Here is a 20,131-nt window from a genome sequence, read left to right as displayed (position 1 = left end):
GGTAATAGCAAAGGAGACATGTAGTGGCCACAATATTAACTATGTTCCTCTTTATGATACACTTGGAGAAAATATAGTTGGTTACATCTTAAGCCATGCTGAAATTATCATTTTATTTATTCAACATATAAAGATCCTTAAATTGTTAAAGTCTGCATAAGGGAGCCAATTACTATTTTATACAAGCAACAACAAAGGCTTTTGAACCACCTATGATAACATTTTTTGCATTATTTGCATTTTCTTGTCTTGTAGCAATAGCTTGTATGTTTTCCTTCATAAATTTGTGGTTCCATACATTTTTGCATTTATTGCGATGATTATCATTTCTCTCTTGGCTTTTGTAGCAGAGGTGCTACTTGCGCAAGGATTGTAGCTTGAAAAGGTAGGTTGAGTAACATCCATTCTATATGTTAAGGCTCTTATGTCATATGTCTTATGAATTGTGTGCCTACAAAAAATGCCTTCAGCTACTAGTCTTTCTAGAGCTAAAGGTTATTTTCATGAAGCCATTCATGAGTAGCTTGGAGAGGGGGTGGAAAAACCTTGCCATGTGACAAAAAATAGTGGGAAATTGGAACTTTTAAGTTCTTATAAACTCTAGTTCTCAGTTGGTAGTTGTCTTAAAGGAAAATGCCTTTTGAGAAGTGAAGAATGCTCATGAGGGGCCCACCCAGGTGGATGAAGACCATAAATTTTTACCAACCACTCAAACTAAGAGGAAGATGATGTTAGCATGACCTACACCTGCTAGATTTCTTGGAGTTTTTGGTGAAGTTTCTGGTGCTCACTATGTTGCCACCAAAAAATGGGAGGATTTCATTGGTAGTGAAATGGTGACCTCCCAGAAAATTGAAAACATGGTATTGCATAATGTTATGTGGGGCCCTTGTGGAACTTGATGAAAAACCAACTGTATAATGATAAGTGGCAGCATGTGGCAATAAACTAATGAATCAACCAATGACATGGCAATCAAATTTCAACAATGCGCCAGATCATGCCACATGGTAGATCTGATAGTGGTTGCTATATCGCTAAGGTAAAGTTGTAAAGCAATCAACCATGCGACATGGGGACCAGCTGAGGTGACATGGAAACTGGGTGATGTAGTAGTGACATGTCAGGTTGAGGTGGATAGTGACTAGATGCTAGCTAGCAGGGGTCAGATGACTAAGCAAGAATCTAGTGAATCAGAGTGTGACATGTGTCACAAGCTCATCAACCAAGTTTGACCTAAATGGACATTGCAAGGAAATTCAAAATTGCATGGAAAATTAATTTTTTAATATTTCATTTAGAAAATCACATGCACTTGAGCTTTTAAATGAAGTTTGATTTAATTCAATAGTTTAGACTATAGGAAAAATCAAACTTTTACAAAAAATACTGTTCACAAAGGCTAGAAGGAGCCTTTTTTTATTTTTAGATCCTGGGAGTTTTTGGTAAGTCCATATAGGTGTATTATATATCGCTAGAACCAAGAGAAGATGAAATTTTTATTTTTGGAGTTTCTATTTGCATAGGAGGCGACTGGTTCAAGTTATGTAGGGATTTTTCTTAGTTACCCAATTTGCAGTTTCATTTAGCTAAGGTAGTTCAGATTTGATTTCCAGTGGAATGATGGATTGAATGAACATAAAAGGTAGCATGAATGCAGTTATGGGCAAGTTTTGTCACATCTAAGTCAATTAAAAGGAGGTTTTATCAGAATTTTAGATATTTTGGCAACATAAGGTTTTTCATTGTTAAATAAGAGATATTTCAGGTTGTTACAAAACAATGATGAAAACTAAATTAGATTTCATGGGTAGGAAGATAAGAGAAGTTCTAAAACATCAAAGAATGGAGATTCAACTGGACAGATATCATCTTGAGATCAAATCCAAGATTTCATTCTTCTTCTATATCGTTCTTTAATTCATCCATTGTAAGGGTTGGTAGTTTTTAGTGTGAGACCACATTGTTTGATCCAAAGCCATGATTCAACCATTTTATTTAGCATATTTCTCTTGTATGAATAGTAGTAGTGAAGATAATATAGATAGTTTTGATTTGTTAGGCATTTCTACATTTTAATTTCATGCACATGAATGTATAGTTCTAAGGAAATGAATACAAATGAGCAAGAATCTCTTTAGTTTCATTTTGATTCTCATCTCCTTTCTTTGTTGTCTACAATGTTTTGTGTTTAAGAACAAAGAGCTTAAACTCATTTGCAATCCCTTAAGGTTGTATTCCTAGATAGGTTTTCTATTGGAGCAAAGAGGCAAGTAAATGTTTATTTAACTTGATAGGGTTACAGGTATCACTAGGAGGATATTGCATAAGTATGAGAATTTTTATGAAGATAGATGTCTATTTACAAGGTGAATGGATAGATCAGATATCTGAATATTTGAGTATATCTTAGGTATCCATGTGTATGTTTTGACTTCTTATGCCCAATGGATAAGGGATTGATCAGCTATAGGATCAACTTGTTCTTACTATTGCATATTTTGGGGTTTTGCTGAAATCAACATCATTATTCAAATACCTTTCCCTTTAATGTTGAAGAACTAAAAGGAATTAACTGTCACTTAGCTTATGGGTTAATAGGTTATGATTTGTAGCTATTTCATTCCTATGTTATTGCATAAGTATTAGAAGATATAAGGGTTTCATATACTGTTAACAGGTTTAGATTGTATGTTTATTTGCACTAGTACCATATATTAGAACCTCAAGGTGTACCCACCTAGGTTTTGCAAAGCTTGAAGTAGAAGAAGGGTCTAGCCTTATAGTTGGCCCAAGATTGCAATCAAGTGCATCCATCATAGGAATTTGCTAGCCTTAGATGTATTGGTCTAGTTTCTTGGTTGTTATTTAAATCTATTAAATTAGGAACCAAAAAATCATAGGATTTAGTTTCCCTTAGATGTATTTTGTATCAACTTCCTAGTTATTTAAACAATATTCAATCAGGAACCAACATATATTTAAGAATAATTTAACTTTTTACTATTATTGCAAGTAAAGGTTTTTATGTAACTTGATACTTAGATCAAATAAATAACAGAAATGGAAATGTCTTTTTGGTTAAGACGTTGATGATTTTTTATTGATAATTAGGATTAGGGTCACTTAGTTTAGAAGAGCAATTTTGCATGATCATATTTTCCCCTCATTGAATTGATGTGTGAGTAGTATATTGATTCAAAGAAAGATTGATTTTGAAGCACATGACAACTTCATATGGATCAATAAAGCTACTCCTTCAAATATTGAGAGATGAAGTCAACTTTAACCTTGATTGGATGAAGTTTGATTGATAAGTGGGTAAAAATGACTTTGAACTTGATCAAATGAAATTATATAATTTGATTCCACACTTGATGGAATGAAGATTGATTATTTTGAAAAATATTAAACTAATTTTGAAATTGATTGAAAAAAGATCAACTGAGGAAAAATTGACCCCAAACTTGATTGAATGAAGATTAATTTATTTGATATCAAAATATCTAGTTTGATATGGATTGTGATAAAATTGAATATTTGTCCATTTAGAATGAAAAATTAACCAAATTGATATGGGACAAATAAAATTGATCAATGTCACAATTTTGATGTGTGAACAAATAACCATATTGATATGGTTCCTAATGAACCTAATTACCATCAAGAAGATGACCAGGATAATTGACTTGATATGGGTCCTGGTGAAGCCAATCACTTGATTGATAAGACAATATCATATTGATATGAGTTATGATGAAATTGATATGCCTATAGAGATTTGATATAGATATCTATCAGAGTGATTTGATACCGATTCTAGTGAAATCACTCATTCAAAAAGATTGATTAAGCTCAACTTGATATGTATTTTGATGAAGTTGAGACAAATGAAGAAAGATCATAGTGTACGAGCAACTTGATATAGATTTTGATGAAAATAAGATGCCCCTGGTAATGAAGTGCCTATAGCAATGAGGACTTTGAGTTTTCATTAGGTTGATAGATAGATTGATTCAAATAAACATAGAGTTGATGTGTAATCAACCTACCCCCTCAGGAAGGAAATCAAAAGATTATACAATAGAATCATGATTTCAAATAATTTGATTGGAGAATAAGATTAAATGATGTAAATAAATGATCCAAGATTGGATAGATCTGATATAATATGATTAACATAAGATTTGAGTGTGTTTTGCATTAATTTGAAACGATGTTGACCAAGTTTATCCAAGTTTAACCTTCATTGACTAGATATGTCTTTTGATGAAAATGTTCCAAAATTCATAAGAACTTGAGTTGATGTCATTTTGGGGTTTATATTGCATCATATGATTGATTACATAAGAAATGAACTAAATCAATCCCAAACATTTTAAAATATACTTTTGAGAGGTTCAACTATTTTAGATTTTGATTTCAATCCTAAAACTGAACTCAAAACCATCCAATTATCTAGGGGTGATTTTTATGCCAATTAGAGCACTTTTAAAATTAGCATAAAAATTATATAAGCTCCAAAATATCATTTTCAACTTCATTTCATACTTTTGACTTTTCATATTCCCTATCTAGCATAAAAAATGGTTGTCCCTATGTCTACTCATACAGTCAAGCTCTAGTGGTGTCATAAAAGGCCTAGAGAGTATCTACCACCTATTAGTAATCAAAACCCTCCTTATTGATTATTTACTTTTCTAATTCGGTCAATGTTTCATAGTTTTGAATTTCTTTTGTGTGTATTTTTTATTTAGTCATTGTTAGAAATAATAGTCAACCAAGATAACTAGTGGGGGGGGGGGGGGGGGTGGTGAATTAGTTATCCACTAATTAAACTACTTAACTTCATTAAAAAAACTTAAAAATTCAGCCAAAGTAAACAACAACCATATAATGATGCACATAGACAATTACACTAGATATGTTGACTAGGGAAAACCTCAATGGGAATGATGTCCACATGATGATGTACTAATATAAATATTCCTTGTTAGAGGATAGACCCTATTAGGAGTCTATTACAACATTTAGTACAATGAGTCCTTTATAGGAGACTTTGAATCCCTATTAGGAGATTCCAACCCTATTAGGAGTTGTAGTATAATATATGCAAGAAGAGCCCACTACCCAAACATGCAATTTCAACTATAATAAAAGCTCACTACTCAAATAGGTAAATTTACTGGTATTTTCTTCTTTCCTCTATCCTGTCAACTAGACCAATCACTTTTAGACCTTGTGGACCAAGTCATGAACCTTGGATCCAAATACCAAACCTTAGATCACTTAGAAAAACCTCAGAAATGAAGTTTTCTTCACTTTTGCACTATTCTACTCAAATTCACATTCCACACTCTCTACTACTTTTTGAATGTTCATAATTTGTATATGAGCATATCCACACATATAATGATAAAATAAAATGTCCTTCCTTTATATTGAGTCCATAAAACAATTCCTGAGTTGACTGCTAGTCCTTCTCAATTTATTATTATGGGACCTCATTAAGATCACGTTACACTTAGCGATAACACAAATCTTCCACCTTGAAACTTGAATAACTTTCCATACACACAATATTATGATGAGAAAGCTTAGCCACATCATCCTCAACATGCCTTCTCCATGTCCTCAACTTTGATTCTCAAGATATCAACTCTACTAGGAGATATAACAAGTTTACTAGAACATATGTCTATAAACTCTATCTCAGAACATACATCACCAAAACTTACATAACTTCTTCTAGACTTGTCCTTTCTACTTTTGATGTTAACTAAATATACTAAATACTTAGAAGTATCTCTCATAACCTCAGGTGGTTATCATGTGCAACTAGCCATCTATACCAACTTAATCTTTCTGCTATTCTTCTGTTAAATACCACAGAATACATCAAGCATGCTATGTTTAAATGACAAACTCATCCATGAATATAACATGTCATCATCAAATCAATCTTCCAACAATATCCCCCTTTGGCATTGATGTCAACATAGATTAAAAACATCTAGTTCCAAAAATACCAACAAAATACAAATAGTCTTCAAATCCTCTTCATCAATTATACTCCCCAATTGATGTACCTCAATGTACTCTATACCAAACTCTCCCATATACTCATCATAATATTTTTCACACCAATCTCTCCCCCATAGTGTGATTTCTTTCATTCCAACTCTCCCCCATTGACATTAATGTTAATAGTTTATGTAACCAACATCTTTGCATCAACTTTTGCAACAATTGATACTTATTGAGCTCTAGTGTCAAAAGATACTATTCAAAACATCATCAACAACATCAATAAGAGTCCTGAGTGACTCTGTTTATCATAGATACTCCCCCATACAAGAAGCATAAACATCTAGTCCAAACAAACAATGGTGTTCTATTATCCTAGACTGATGCACTCTTGCATTTTCTTACTTTGATGTAGGAAGGGGCATAACCCCAAGCATACCTTCTAAATACTCAAAAGTCTCTTTGGAAAGAGGTTTAGTGAATATATCTATAATTTGGTCTTTAGTGCTTACATACTCCAATCTTATTTCCATTTCTACAATTTTTTCTTTCAACATATGATACTTAATAGAAATGTGCTTAGTCTTCGAATGTAATACTAGATTCTTAGACATATTTACTATGCTTTTATTGTCACAATGTATAACAATAGGTTCATTGATTTCTATTCTTATATCCTTCAATATATTCTTCATCCAAATTACTTGATTTCAATTATATGTTGTTGCAACATACTCTACCTCTTTTATACTTTGAGATGTATAATCTTGTTTCTTTCTTAAACAAGAATCTGATCTTTCTCCAAGAAAGAAAGTTCCTCCAATAGTTCTCTTTCTATAATCCATACTACCTGGCCAATCTACATCAGTATAAGCACTTAGAGTAAAAAAATTAGATCTATCATATCATAATCCTAATTCTAAAGTTCCTTTCAGATATCTAAATATCCTTGTCACCAATGCATAATGTGCTTCTTTGTGATCATCTTGGAATCTTGCAACAATTCTAACTGCATTTGCTATATCTGGCCTTACTTGAGTCAAATATTGCAAACCTCTAATCATAGATCTATAGTTCTTCTACTCAATAGTAGGTGTCTTACCCTTTGTAGATAACTTGTGTCTAGTTACCATAGGTGTTCCAATAGGTTTACATGTTTGCAAACCAAACCTTTTCAGAAAATCCTTCAAATACATAGTCTAAGAAATAAAGATTCATTCTTTATTTGTACTATCTACAATCCTAGGAAATATTTCATCTCTCCTATCATACTCATTTCAAATTATTTTTTCATTTCTTCTAAAAAATTCTGATGGGGACACAAACCAAGCATAGAATGGACACAACAAGAAAGGGGAAAACTTTATTAACTATGTAAATATGCTAATACATTCAGTACAGAGAAAATAGACTTCAAAATTCCACTCTGAACTACCTTTTACAATGCCAGAAATGTTCTTAAATAGACCTCGAAGGGTTAAGGATTAGGAATACATTCTAGAAAGTGCTAGTTGGCATCCACTGACCAAATAGAAGGCTCCAAAAGTCGCATGAGAAGTTGGTACAAAATTAGAAGAATCCAAAAATGGTAACCGAACTTTCGAGAGGCATAACTTTTGAACAGTAGCTCCGATTGATGAACCATTTACGTTTTTGAAAAGCTCTCAAAGTTCTCTATAGCCCTATGGAAAAGCTCTACTTGTTCCCCATTTTTGGACCTATTTGAGGTCATTTAATGCCCCTAACTTGAGTTTGAAGCATTCTTAGGAGGTCTCCAAAAATTGAAAAACTGCAATAACTTTCAAACCGTGGGGCCTTTTGACTTGATTCTTTTTCTAGAATGCTCTAAATTACAATTACATTCATCTGACCAATTTAAACCCTCTAATTTACCAAAATTATGGCTCAATTGCATACTTCTATTTTTTTGGCACATACACATATCCCAAGGTGTTCAAATACTCTACCCTAGAACATTGATAGTGGAACTGTGAGAGTTGGAACCTTTATTTGACCCAAATGGGTATCTAGAAATGAAAACACATGAAACAGAAACCAAGTCTAAGTACATTTTTTTTTTGGTGACACAAGATTGCCTTTATACCTCTAGATGCTCCTGCATCAACTTCTTACTTTCTTCATCATTTCCTCCAAATATAATGTCATCAAAAAATATTACCAACATCATCAAACCATCATTAGTTTCTTTCCAATATAGATTACTATCTGCCATACCTTTTCTATATCCAGGCTTTATTAGATGCATATCCAACCTTGCATAATAGGTTATGGGTGCTTGCTTCAATCCATACAATGCTTTTCTTAGTCTGCATACTATGTCCTTCTCATCTATCAAAGGACATACTTCAGGCTACTCAATGTATACATCTTCTTCAAGTTCTCCATTAAAAAATGCTTACTTGACATCCATCTAATATAATTTAAATTTCTTCTATGTTGCATAGGCTAAAAATAATCTTATGACTTCTACTCTAGCCACTGGAGCATAAATCTCCTCATAATTTATTCCTTCTTCCTATGGCTAACCTTTACATATCAATCTTGATTTGTTTCTTAAAACTTCTCCATGCTCATTCATCTTGTTCCTGAATACCCATTTCATTCCTATCACATTCTTATCTACTAGTATGGGGACCAATTCCCATGTCTCATTCTTTACTATATGATCCAATTCTTCTTTCATAGCTTGTTTCTAGTAATTATCTTTACATGCTTCATCTACATTATTCAGCTCAACTTGAGATATCAAGCATAGTTCTTCATTAACTCTACTTTTTGTCATCACACCTTTGTCTTTGCTTCTGATGATCTGTTCAGATGGGTGATTCTTTATCATGTTCTTTCCTAAAGTATGTGTTGTTATCTCAACTCTTAGCTCTACTAAAGATTTTGAGCTTTGTTCCCACCTTTTCTCTCCTTCATTTTGCAAATTATTGTTAGTCTCAAGAAATGCCTCATCATTCCTTGGCTTAGTAACAACATCATCATCTGAATTGTAATCAATTGTTATCTCTTGTACTTTGAATTTCTCATCAATTCTCACATTAGAACTTTCCATAATAGTCATATTTCTCTGATTATAACCTTTATAAGCCTTTCTTTTCAATGAATAACCAAGAAACATACCTTCATCACTTCTAGCATTGAACTTACCAATGTCATCATCTCTCTTTATGTAACACTTACTTCCAAATATTTTGAAGTACTTAACTATAGGTGAGTTACCAAATTATAGCTCATAAGGTGTCTTGTTTGTGTCCTTCTTGACTTCAACTCTATTCATAGTGTAGACTATTTTATTCACTACTTCTCTCCAAAATATCTTGGATACATCATTTTTTGCTAACATAGCTCTAGCTACTTTTGTTAGAGGCTTGTTTCTTCTCTCTACAATGCCATTTTGTTCAGGGGTTCTCAGAGCTGATAGTTGTCTCTTGATTCCATTTTCCTCACAAAACATGTTAAAATCATTCAAAGTAAATTCTACTCCTCTATTTGATCTTAAACATTTGATCTTCATACCAAGTTCATTCTCAACTCTATTCTTGAATATCTTAAACTTGTCAAATACCTTAGATTTCTCTTTAAGAAATAAAACCCACATCATTCTAGAAAAATCATCAACAAGAATCATAAAATACCTTTTACCATCGAATCCTCTAGTTTTTGTAGGACCACTAAGATTTGTGTGAATAATCTCCAACTTCATTGTAGCGGTAAACTTCTTGCTAGGAAAAGAAGTTTTGTTATGCTATTCCAAAACATGTTCCTTGCAAATTGTGTTAGTAGGCTTTACAATCTTTAGAAAATCTCTAACAGAAAACATTTTACTAGTCCTCGCAATACTATCAAAGTTTATATGACAAAACCTCTTATGCCATAACCAACTATAATCTACCTTTGCAACCATAGATGTCATTTCATTAGGATTCAACTGAAATACATTACCTCTGGATTTGGTTCCTATTCCAATTACCTTTTCATATTTATCTTTGATCATGCATATCTTTTCTATGAATTACAATTGATAACCTTTGTCTACTAGTTGTCCAACAGTTAAAAGATTGTGTTTTAACCATCAACAAAGTATACATCCTTAGTATTAGTTTTACCATCAAGAGTTATAGATCCAATACCTTTTACTTGGCATGTTGCATTATTCCCACTCTGACATTTCCTCCATTCTAACTTTTGAAGTCAACAATATTGTTCATATCACTAGTCATATGATGTGAACAACTGTCATTAATTATTCAATTAGATTTCTCCTCAACCTGTGATACCAGAGCTATTTTCTCTAGAATTTCCTCTTTAATTGCCACAAATCCAATTTCATCATCACTAGCACTTAATGCTTGATCATCAGAATCGTTACCTTTATTTGCATACAAACAATCTCTATTTTATCTAGGTTTATGACTTCCCTTATACTTTTTCTCCCTTTTAGGACATTTAGATGCATAATGACCATATTCATTACAAGTCCAACACTTAAAGATTTTCTTACCTCCCTTGTATCTTCTTACTAGAAAGGCTACTACTTCATCAATCTTTCTTTCTTCTTCAAATCTACTACTGCTAGCATAATCTCCTTTAGAACTTGTGCTCCTTGATAGGTTAGGTTGAATGTTCAAGGCACTAAACATCATTTCTATTCTGGTCAATTCTCTACAATGTCTAAGTTCATTCTCAATTGCTTCGAATCTTATAAAAAATGTCTCCTTTGTGAAATCTTTGGTACATGATATCAACAACTGTATCATCTGAACTGGTGGCTTGAATGGTGGTGTTAAAGTCTTTAATATCTTCCATATAACCTCATCATATTCTTTGTTTCCTCCTTGAGCTTTAATACCTATAGTAATTTCTGATATCCTACCTATATATGTTCTTATACATTCATCTTCCATCATCTTAGCATCTTGAAATGCACAAATCCAACTTTGTAGCCTCAACTTCTTAGAATGTGCATCCCCTTCAATACTATTTTCCAAAGCTTTCCAAATCAAATGTGAAGTAGGAAGTGATTTTACCTGATTGTACTCAATTTCAAAAAGTGGAGTTAGTAATGCTTCTCTAGCTCTCATGTCACACATGAAAAGATCTCCTTCTATCTCAGTGCAAGTTTTCAAATCTTTTTCTTCAATGATTATCTTTGCTAATTTTTTCAAGATCCAATATCTTGGACCCATACACAACAAATGTGTCTTCATCTTTTCCTTCCAGCTATTATAGTTTGTTCCATAAAAATTTAGACTATCTTTCCTAAACATGTTCACCATGGATCTCCCAAAGTTGCTAAACTTTTTCTTTAAGGACCTAATGCTCTGATAACCAACTGTTAGAAACAATAGTCCACCAAGATAGTTAAGAGGGGGGTGGGGTGGGGGACGCGAATTAGTTACCTAATAATTAAATCACTTAAATTCATTAAACAAACTTATCCATTCAATAAAAGTAAACAACAACCATACAAATATGCACATAGACAATTACACCAGATATGTTGACTAGGGAAACCCTTGATTAGAGCGAAAACCCTAGTGAGAATGATGCCCACATGATGATGTACTAATATAAATATTCCTTGTTAGAGGATAGACCCTCTTAGGAATTTGTTACAAAATTTAGTACAATGAGTCCCTATTAGGAGACTTTGAATCCCTGTTAGGAGATTCTAATCCTATTAGGAGTTGTAGTATAATGTATGCAAGAAGAGCCCACTACCCAAACATGCAATTTCAACTACAAGGAGAGTTCACTGCTCAAACAAGTAATTTACTGATATTTTATTCTTTCCTCTATCTTGTCAACTAAACCAATCACTATCAGATCTTGTAGACTAAGTCACAAACCTTGGATCCAAATACCAAACCTCAGATCACTCAAAAAAAACCTCCACAATGAAGTTTTCTTCAATTCCACATTGTTCTGCTCAACTTTGGATTGCGCACTCTCTGCTGCTTTCCAAACATTCACAATTCACACATCATCATAACCACACATATCATGATAAAGGAAAATTTCCTTCCTTTATACCATGTCCATAAAATAATTCCTAAGTTGGTTGTTAGTCCTTCTCAATTAATTATTTTAGGACCTCATTAAGAACATGTTACACTTAGTAATAACACAAATCTTTTTCCTTACAACTTGAATAACTTTCTATATAGACAATATTATGATGAATGAGCTTAGCCATGCTATCCTCAACATGTCTTCTCCATGCCCTAAACCTCAATCCTCAAGATATCAACTCTCCTAGGAGATATAACAATTTTACTGAAACATACCTCTGCAAACTCTATCTCAGAATAGAAATCACTAAAACTTACATAGCTTATTCTAGACTTTTCCTTTCTACTTCTAATGTTAACAACATACACCAAATACTCAAAAGTATCCTCATAACCTCAGGTGGTTATCATGCTCAATTAGTCATTTGTACCAACTTAATCTTTCCATTGTTCTTCTGTTAGATACCACAGAATACATCAAACATGCTATGCTGACATCAATGACAAACTCAGTCATGAATGTAACATATCATCATTAAACAAATTTTCCAATAGTCATTTCATTTGGTTGCTTCCTCATCTATTTCGATATAAATTCTTTTATAAAAAAATAGAAACAACATACACCAAAGGAGGCCTTAAACAATTAAAACTCAATAACATGATTCCCATATTTCCCAATTTTGATGTATATAATGCCACATCTTTTAGTTCAAAAGTTGTTGATAAATGTAGAATTAAATCCACAAGTCCCCAAATGTTATCCTTGTAGATATTTTTCCATATTTTTTATTTTATCATTTCATTTGGTTGTTTCCTTGTCTGGTCAAACACCATACATCCATCCAATGTGTAATAAGTTCACAAATTCCATAGGCCAGCATTGAAGCATACCAAACTAAATTAAGGCACATATAGATCCACATCCAAATGAATGTGCTAGACCTCTAAAATTCCTTGCAAGATTACATGGTGAAAAGTTATAAAGAATGGAACTTTCCTTATCAAAGAATGTAGAAATTATATATTTTTTCCATATTGCAACAAAAGAAAGAAATACTTTTGAAATGGAGATATATCATTTTTTGAAGACTTAAGTGATACTCTATAAAGTAGTGACTTTTTGCTAGATCATAGACACCAACTTTAGGATATGTGAAGATGTTTTCTTTCATTGTTTTAAAATTAATGATGAAGGAACCTATGAAAAAGTGAGATAACTAATTTTCCTCAAAATAATAAGAGGAGCTCAATTAAATTAAGTGATATAAGTGAAAGCATTAAAAAAAGGGAATGTTTGAATTGACAACCCAAGGAATGTTATCATCTTGCCACTTATGCAGAATGTCATACCTTGTTGTGATGGATTGAATTAAATTTAAGGTGGATGGATATTAAAGTTTCTAAAATTATTGCATGCAAAAAAAATTCTATAGCCAAGAAGAACTATAGAGGATGAGCAAAGAAATTTGAAATTGGATTCTTCAACTCCTTAACTAATGTAGATCTAATAAATATATTGGAAATTCTAGTAGAAGTGGGGAGTAATGGAGAAGAAGATGTAATCAAAGCTTAGTATTTAATAATATTTTAAATATTTTAGTTAGTTATAGTTATTATTTTTAATTTATATTAATTTTGTGTTTCAATTGCATTTAGTTTTTAGCTATGAATAATTGTAATGGTTTGTAGCTCTATACACATCCTTTTATTTTCTATAAAGGATACCAAGACCATTTGCAATAGGACACATACATAGAATACAATATATACATCAATAATTGATAATTTATGTAGTTTTTAAATAGGTATTGCAATTGGAAGGCAGTCAACTATAATTACTTGTTTTGAGTCATTACAAAGACTATTTTCATCTCAATTTGGAAAGTTGTTTGTTTGAGTACTTGCATTCAATGATTGTTGTCTTGGATTTACATTGTTGTTCATAGAATGAATTTGATATAGGCTCTTGGATATCAAAGTTTGTATGCATGTGCCATTTGTCTAATTAGTATCTTTGGTTGAAGTTAAATACATTTAGACTATAGTTTTATATTTTAAGTTCTTTGTCTAGTAAGTTGATGATTGTGCATGTTGTCCCCAAAAAGTTTGAAAATAGAAAATTGGTGTAGAATTGACTCTGTTTTCCCCAAATTAGACAATGGATTGGTATTTATTATTTCTTTGAGTTGATATACTATTGTAGCCTAATAGTTCCCTACCTTATTCTTGTGTAAATCATCAAATCATTCCCACTCATACATTCAATTTATTCTCAAACATCCTAAAAGAATTCAAAGCCATAATTATGATTTATCTTGAGAAGTACTTATCATTTCAAGAAGAATCAATCTAGTTGTTCCATAAACTTTTTGGTATAAAAAATCTTGAATCAATATGAATGTCATTGTATAGGTCGACCCACCTAGGTTTTTTAGAGCGAGTAGTGTAGAGGAGTTTGGTCTCTATGGATCATCCCCATTATTTTTCCAGATTGAGTTGGAAGATCCCAACATTGAGTAGGAAAGCTCATAGGATTTTAAACCAAATAATTTGAGCACAAAAAAATTGGAGACTTTGTTTGGGAGAAGTTCTCATAATTTGTATTGAGAAGTTACCTAGAGATTCTTGTTTAGCATAACAACAATAGAAGATATTCTCAAAGTGTACTCTATTAGAGGGGAGAGCTCAAAATACTTAGTAAGAAATCTATTCATCAAAAGAGGTGGCAACTCTATTTAGATTATGATCAATAACTCTACTAATAGAAAAATACTCAGAATAAAGTGATAGTTTATCTTTGTAAAGGAGTAAATATTTCAATACTACAATGACTCAATTGTGTTAGATAAGACCTTTTATCTTAGATGACAACAAGACATTGGATCTTAGAAGATTCAACTATAGGTTGGACAAGTTATGCTCAAATATTTTCAAGCTTGTGTTAAAGTTATATGGAGGATGACATAAATCAAAATATAAGCATTTGAATGCATTTTCCTCTTTTGATGTAGTAGAAAGCTAGGTGTACCCACTTGGAGGTGACCTAGCCCTGATAAAATAAAAACACAACATAAATTGAATAATAACATAGAGATTTAGATCCAAATGAACACTTATTTTTTATAATATAATCATCAAATTTAAATCCAAAATGTTGGCTGTAAGGCCTTCTCGATTATGGTCATTACAATGAAGAAGAACAATCAATCTATATATGCAAAGATCCAACTCCTAGCTATCATCCCTTAATGTAATGCCTCGCCTGGAGATCCTTGGAAACAAGGATGAAATACAAGCCAATTTTTCTTTTTCTTTTTTAATAAGTATGAATGCACATGACAGCATCATACATGGATCAGAATGATCACAATGTAAGACTTCACCAGAATCCCGACAACCAACGAATCTCCAAACACCACTACCAAACTGACACCCACAAACAAAGCCAACAATGAAAAACACACATGATGAGGGTTCAAGAAATGACCACTCATCAACAAAACACCAAGTTGGGGTAGAATGCAAAAACCTAAAATTTGGCTAAGTTTGAAATCCTGAAGCCCTAAAAATTGGCTAAGTCTGGATTTTTGAAGCCCTGAAATTTCCTAGAATCTTTACCTTATCTCCAAGAGGTCTGAAACCTATCTCAAAAGATTTGTCGCATATATTAAAATATATCTTAAGTATAAGGAATTAAATATACATCAACTTATACTTAAATGATATATTCTAAACCCCAAATGATGAACTACAAAAAATGAACTACAAAAAAGACAAAACTGAAATTCAAATTGTGCCACCAAGGGATTGAAGAACACCTAAGAGGGTACCTCAAACCATCCCTAAAAAGTTTGGATTAGACCAAAAAAGTGCCCACTTCCCACCCGCGCAGGTTTCATAAAATCATGTTACACTTTATCAACACTGTGCTATACTTTACCAATATTGGGCGACATTTCTCTAGAAGGAGGGCGACACAATTAGGGGTTGGGCGATACTTTTCCAAAGGGCATGTGATACTAGAAGTGTATCATACAAAATTTCTTTTGAGGTTGTGTGATACTTTAAAGTATCGTACGACATTCCTCAAATGGGCGTGTGACACTAAATTGTATTGCACCATGCTAACACATGGTTGCCCAGGAAAAAAGTAAGAAAACTCTAAGGACAAACAACAAGCTAAAACATAGATAAAAACCTCTACACTGGGGAGTAACAGAACCTCAATTCGAGGCAAGAACAAAAGATAAAAGCTGAAAGATAGAAAGTTGGAATCTAACTATCTAAACAAACATCAAAAGAAATGACATAATGAAACATCATAGTGAACTAAAAGAAACATCGCAGTAAAATAGAAATAACATTGCAATGCACAAAAAAAAAAACTAAGAACGTGGTTATTCCCAACCGTGAATAGCATCATAAGACCATCATGGATCCTAGCCATCCCCCATGCATAACATCCCAAGCCATTGACCAAATTGTTAGTACTGTCGTAATAGGGATGTCACTACTAAAACATGAACAATATAAGCAAAAGGAAATCTAATATGCTAGTAGAAAAGCATAAGATAATCCTACAATAGATAAAATCACCTATCACATGATAAATATCAATAAGCAATAGATATGCTACTAAAGCAATTCAAATCATCTAATCATATGCTAAACATCATAATATGGGAGTGCATCAAATAAACTAACATCATCTAAACATGATATCCAAGCATTCCAATTAAAGCATAAATCACAAGAAAGCATACTCTAGAACTTGAAGTACCAAGTGAAAACATCCACTAATGGTCACACTAGGACAAAAGACCATCTCTGTACATCTATCCCTAGAAGTGGTGAAGGTAGCTATGCCTCCCAACCAAATGGAACCTGTAGGTACACACCCACCATGCTAATGGAGATAATGATCCAACCACAAACACACAAAAACATCCATGGCTAACACTCACGCCAGATAGTATGATGGTTGTAACCAAGAACCTAAGAAAATGCAAGGATTACAGGTCCTGGTTAGACACTCCAAAGGCTACTAAGTAGGGGCTGACATCATGGAGAGTCACTTGGCATGAACAATCCCAAGCTCAGATCATGTGTCCTCAAACTTAAATGGGTGCTCACACATTGTGTCCTCGAACTTAATCAGGTGCTCACACATTTTATTATCTTAAGTTTTTATTACCAATCACACATTATTTTAGTTATCACTTATATAAAGCTTCCTTTTCCAACCCAAGGTTCCATGAATGTCGGGTTGTGAGATAGAATCCCCATCCATATGCTACCCTACCCTACCCATGCTCATCCTACGACAAGTGCCCGTGGGCATGAATACTCCCATCCCAACCCTAATGATCATAACTTTCGACAAATCCATGAAAGATTAGGCCTCGCAAGTCACCCAAAAAATATACATGCACGTACTTGTGTGTGGTGCACCACCATCATGAAGATCAAAATACAAGGATAGGATGAGAACACAATGCAAAAGAAAACACCCAACTAAAAGCAACACAAGAAGGATGGATTCTACATGAATCCCAAAGCCAATAAAATCATACATCATGAAATCACTCAATCGGCCTCAATCTGAGAGTATGGATTCTACATGAATCCCAATGATGTAACAAGACCAAACATCATAAACTTACTCAACTGGCCTCAATTCAAGAGTATGGATTCTGCACGAATCCTAGTGTCCATGAAACAAAACAAAGGTCCAAAGGAAACCACAACAACGGGTATAAAATCACTCAATCGAACACAACATCGAGAGTACAAATCCAAAATGCATCCCAATGCAACATAAAAGTGCAATAGTGGTTTGACTAATATCCAAATGGATCATCCTGGTCCACAACCCACATTGTACCGAGAAAACTCGAGAAAATAGGGTGGCATGCAAAATGAGGTAAAAATCTCAAATTTTAGAAAAATTCCAAAATTAAAACCCATTTGGCCTTTGGGTTCAAAAACCCCCAAAATCCAAAAATAAAAGCAATCAAACATTGTATGCAAAAAATGGCTAGCAGAATGGCCCAAAAACCCAAACTCTCATTCCAAAAAATAGGGAAATGTTCATACCCGCCCAATCGGGTAGAACTAACATACAGAAATAGAGGGGAACACTAGTTCTCAGCCTCCAAACAAACAACTACAAAAAATAGAAGTAGAAACAAAGCAAAAATGATAAAACAGGAAAGCCCTACCTCACAGCCAAAAGGGAAAAACGAGAATCTCAACCATAAAATAAATATCTCACAGAAGTAGCTGAAAATCGTAGCAATCCAAGGTTTCCCTAAGCTGGATTCAACAAACCCAACCTCACGATGATCCTATGCCCATAGCTCCCACAATGAACAAAACAATAAATCCTCATGAAGAGGATTTTGGGTTTTACTCTCCAACTTTCTAATTCAAAAGTGAGAAGTGAGGAATTAAATTCCTTTTGGATATTTATTCACTTTTCAAGTGAATAATCACTTAGGTAAAATAACCAACCAACCTAATTAAACCTCGAATCAACCCAAACAAAAGTAGGCTATTCCTATAAATAGGAATTCATCTATGGAAAAGCTGCTAGAAATTAAAATAAATCAATTAAAAAGCCTAAAAACCCAAAAACACATAAATCTCCTTAATAACTTTCGCGATAATGTGAACCTCTAATTGCATAGACATGTTTACTAGTCTAATCACATAATACAAATGAATTTGGATTTAATAATCATCAAAAGGTTTAATTAAATAATTAAAATAAGGATACGTCGACCATACAAGGAGGAAATTGGTAAAATATGAATGGCTAAATCACTAACTCCATGTGCCACTGCTAGGGATATAAATCTTGCACACTAAACAACACAATCAAGTGCAATTGCATATAATAACATAGCCAAAGAAATAAATGCACTAAATCACCTAATTTAACCATTTATTTAATTATATTAAAACAATCTATTTACATCACTCATGTTTGCATAAAGCATAACAACGCAGGAATGAAGTAAACAACCATAGTATAAATCCATCACCTAACATAATCAGAGGAAAGTCAAAATACTAGATAACCAGATATCATCATAAAACACACTGTCATCTCAAAATGGCATCATCATGCAATATGATCATCTAAATAGCATAGTAGTCTAACACCTATGATACTGAAATCAAAGTATAACATCTGACCCTCAGGTCCTCTCAAATGTAAAACATCACATAAGTAATAGATATCTCACAGATCAAAATATAACAAGGTAAATGACCGTAGCACAAAACCAAATAATCCAACAAGAACAACCCATTTTGATTACTTATGCATTTAATAATGATTGATTAAACAACATTAAAAAGGCACTTAAAATGCATAAGCGAACATAGTTATAAACATGATTACCCATTGCTACAAGAACATAGTCCAGTGTAGCATGGTAATAGTACACAGTGCAATCTCTGCACACATCTCAGGGTAATCACGAAACAACCTCATGATACCACATCGATCTTGGTAAGCATTGGCACAAACCTTAGTGAACCATAAATCAAATCATAATCTCATAAAGTCAGTCAAAGCATAAACAAAGCAATTGATACAGAAACATAAATCCAAACACCTCAATGGTGTAGACCACTCATGGTCACAATCATGATCCCATCATAACAAAAGATCAACAAGGTTGCATCCATCAGGATGACTTACAAAGGTCAAATGGGAGAGGCACTACACTCAAGATGCTCCTAGCTACTGCATGCTAACCACTTGCTACTCTAGACATCACAAGACTCTCTAATTATACCAAATTAAGCCACACATTAACTTAAAGGATTATATTAAATAAAGATTTAGGACAAGCCTCAAGTTTACAAACATAACTAACTCATTAGATAAAATAAGACTACACAACCTTAGATATAGGTCCACATGCTTGCCAACCATCTAGATCCAAGATCACATAAGCTTAATCCCATGGATTAAAGATTGTGGAAATAATCTCCAAAGTCTTCCCAAAAAAGGAAGAACATGGTACCAGTAGCCACTAAAAGAGCTCTAA

Source organism: Cupressus sempervirens, chromosome 2, assembly GCF_028749045.1.
Source record: "Cupressus sempervirens isolate cs-2001-9-10 chromosome 2, ASM2874904v1, whole genome shotgun sequence".
NCBI classification, from domain to species: domain Eukaryota; kingdom Viridiplantae; phylum Streptophyta; class Pinopsida; order Cupressales; family Cupressaceae; genus Cupressus; species Cupressus sempervirens.
Note: the sequence above shows the minus strand (reverse complement) of the source record.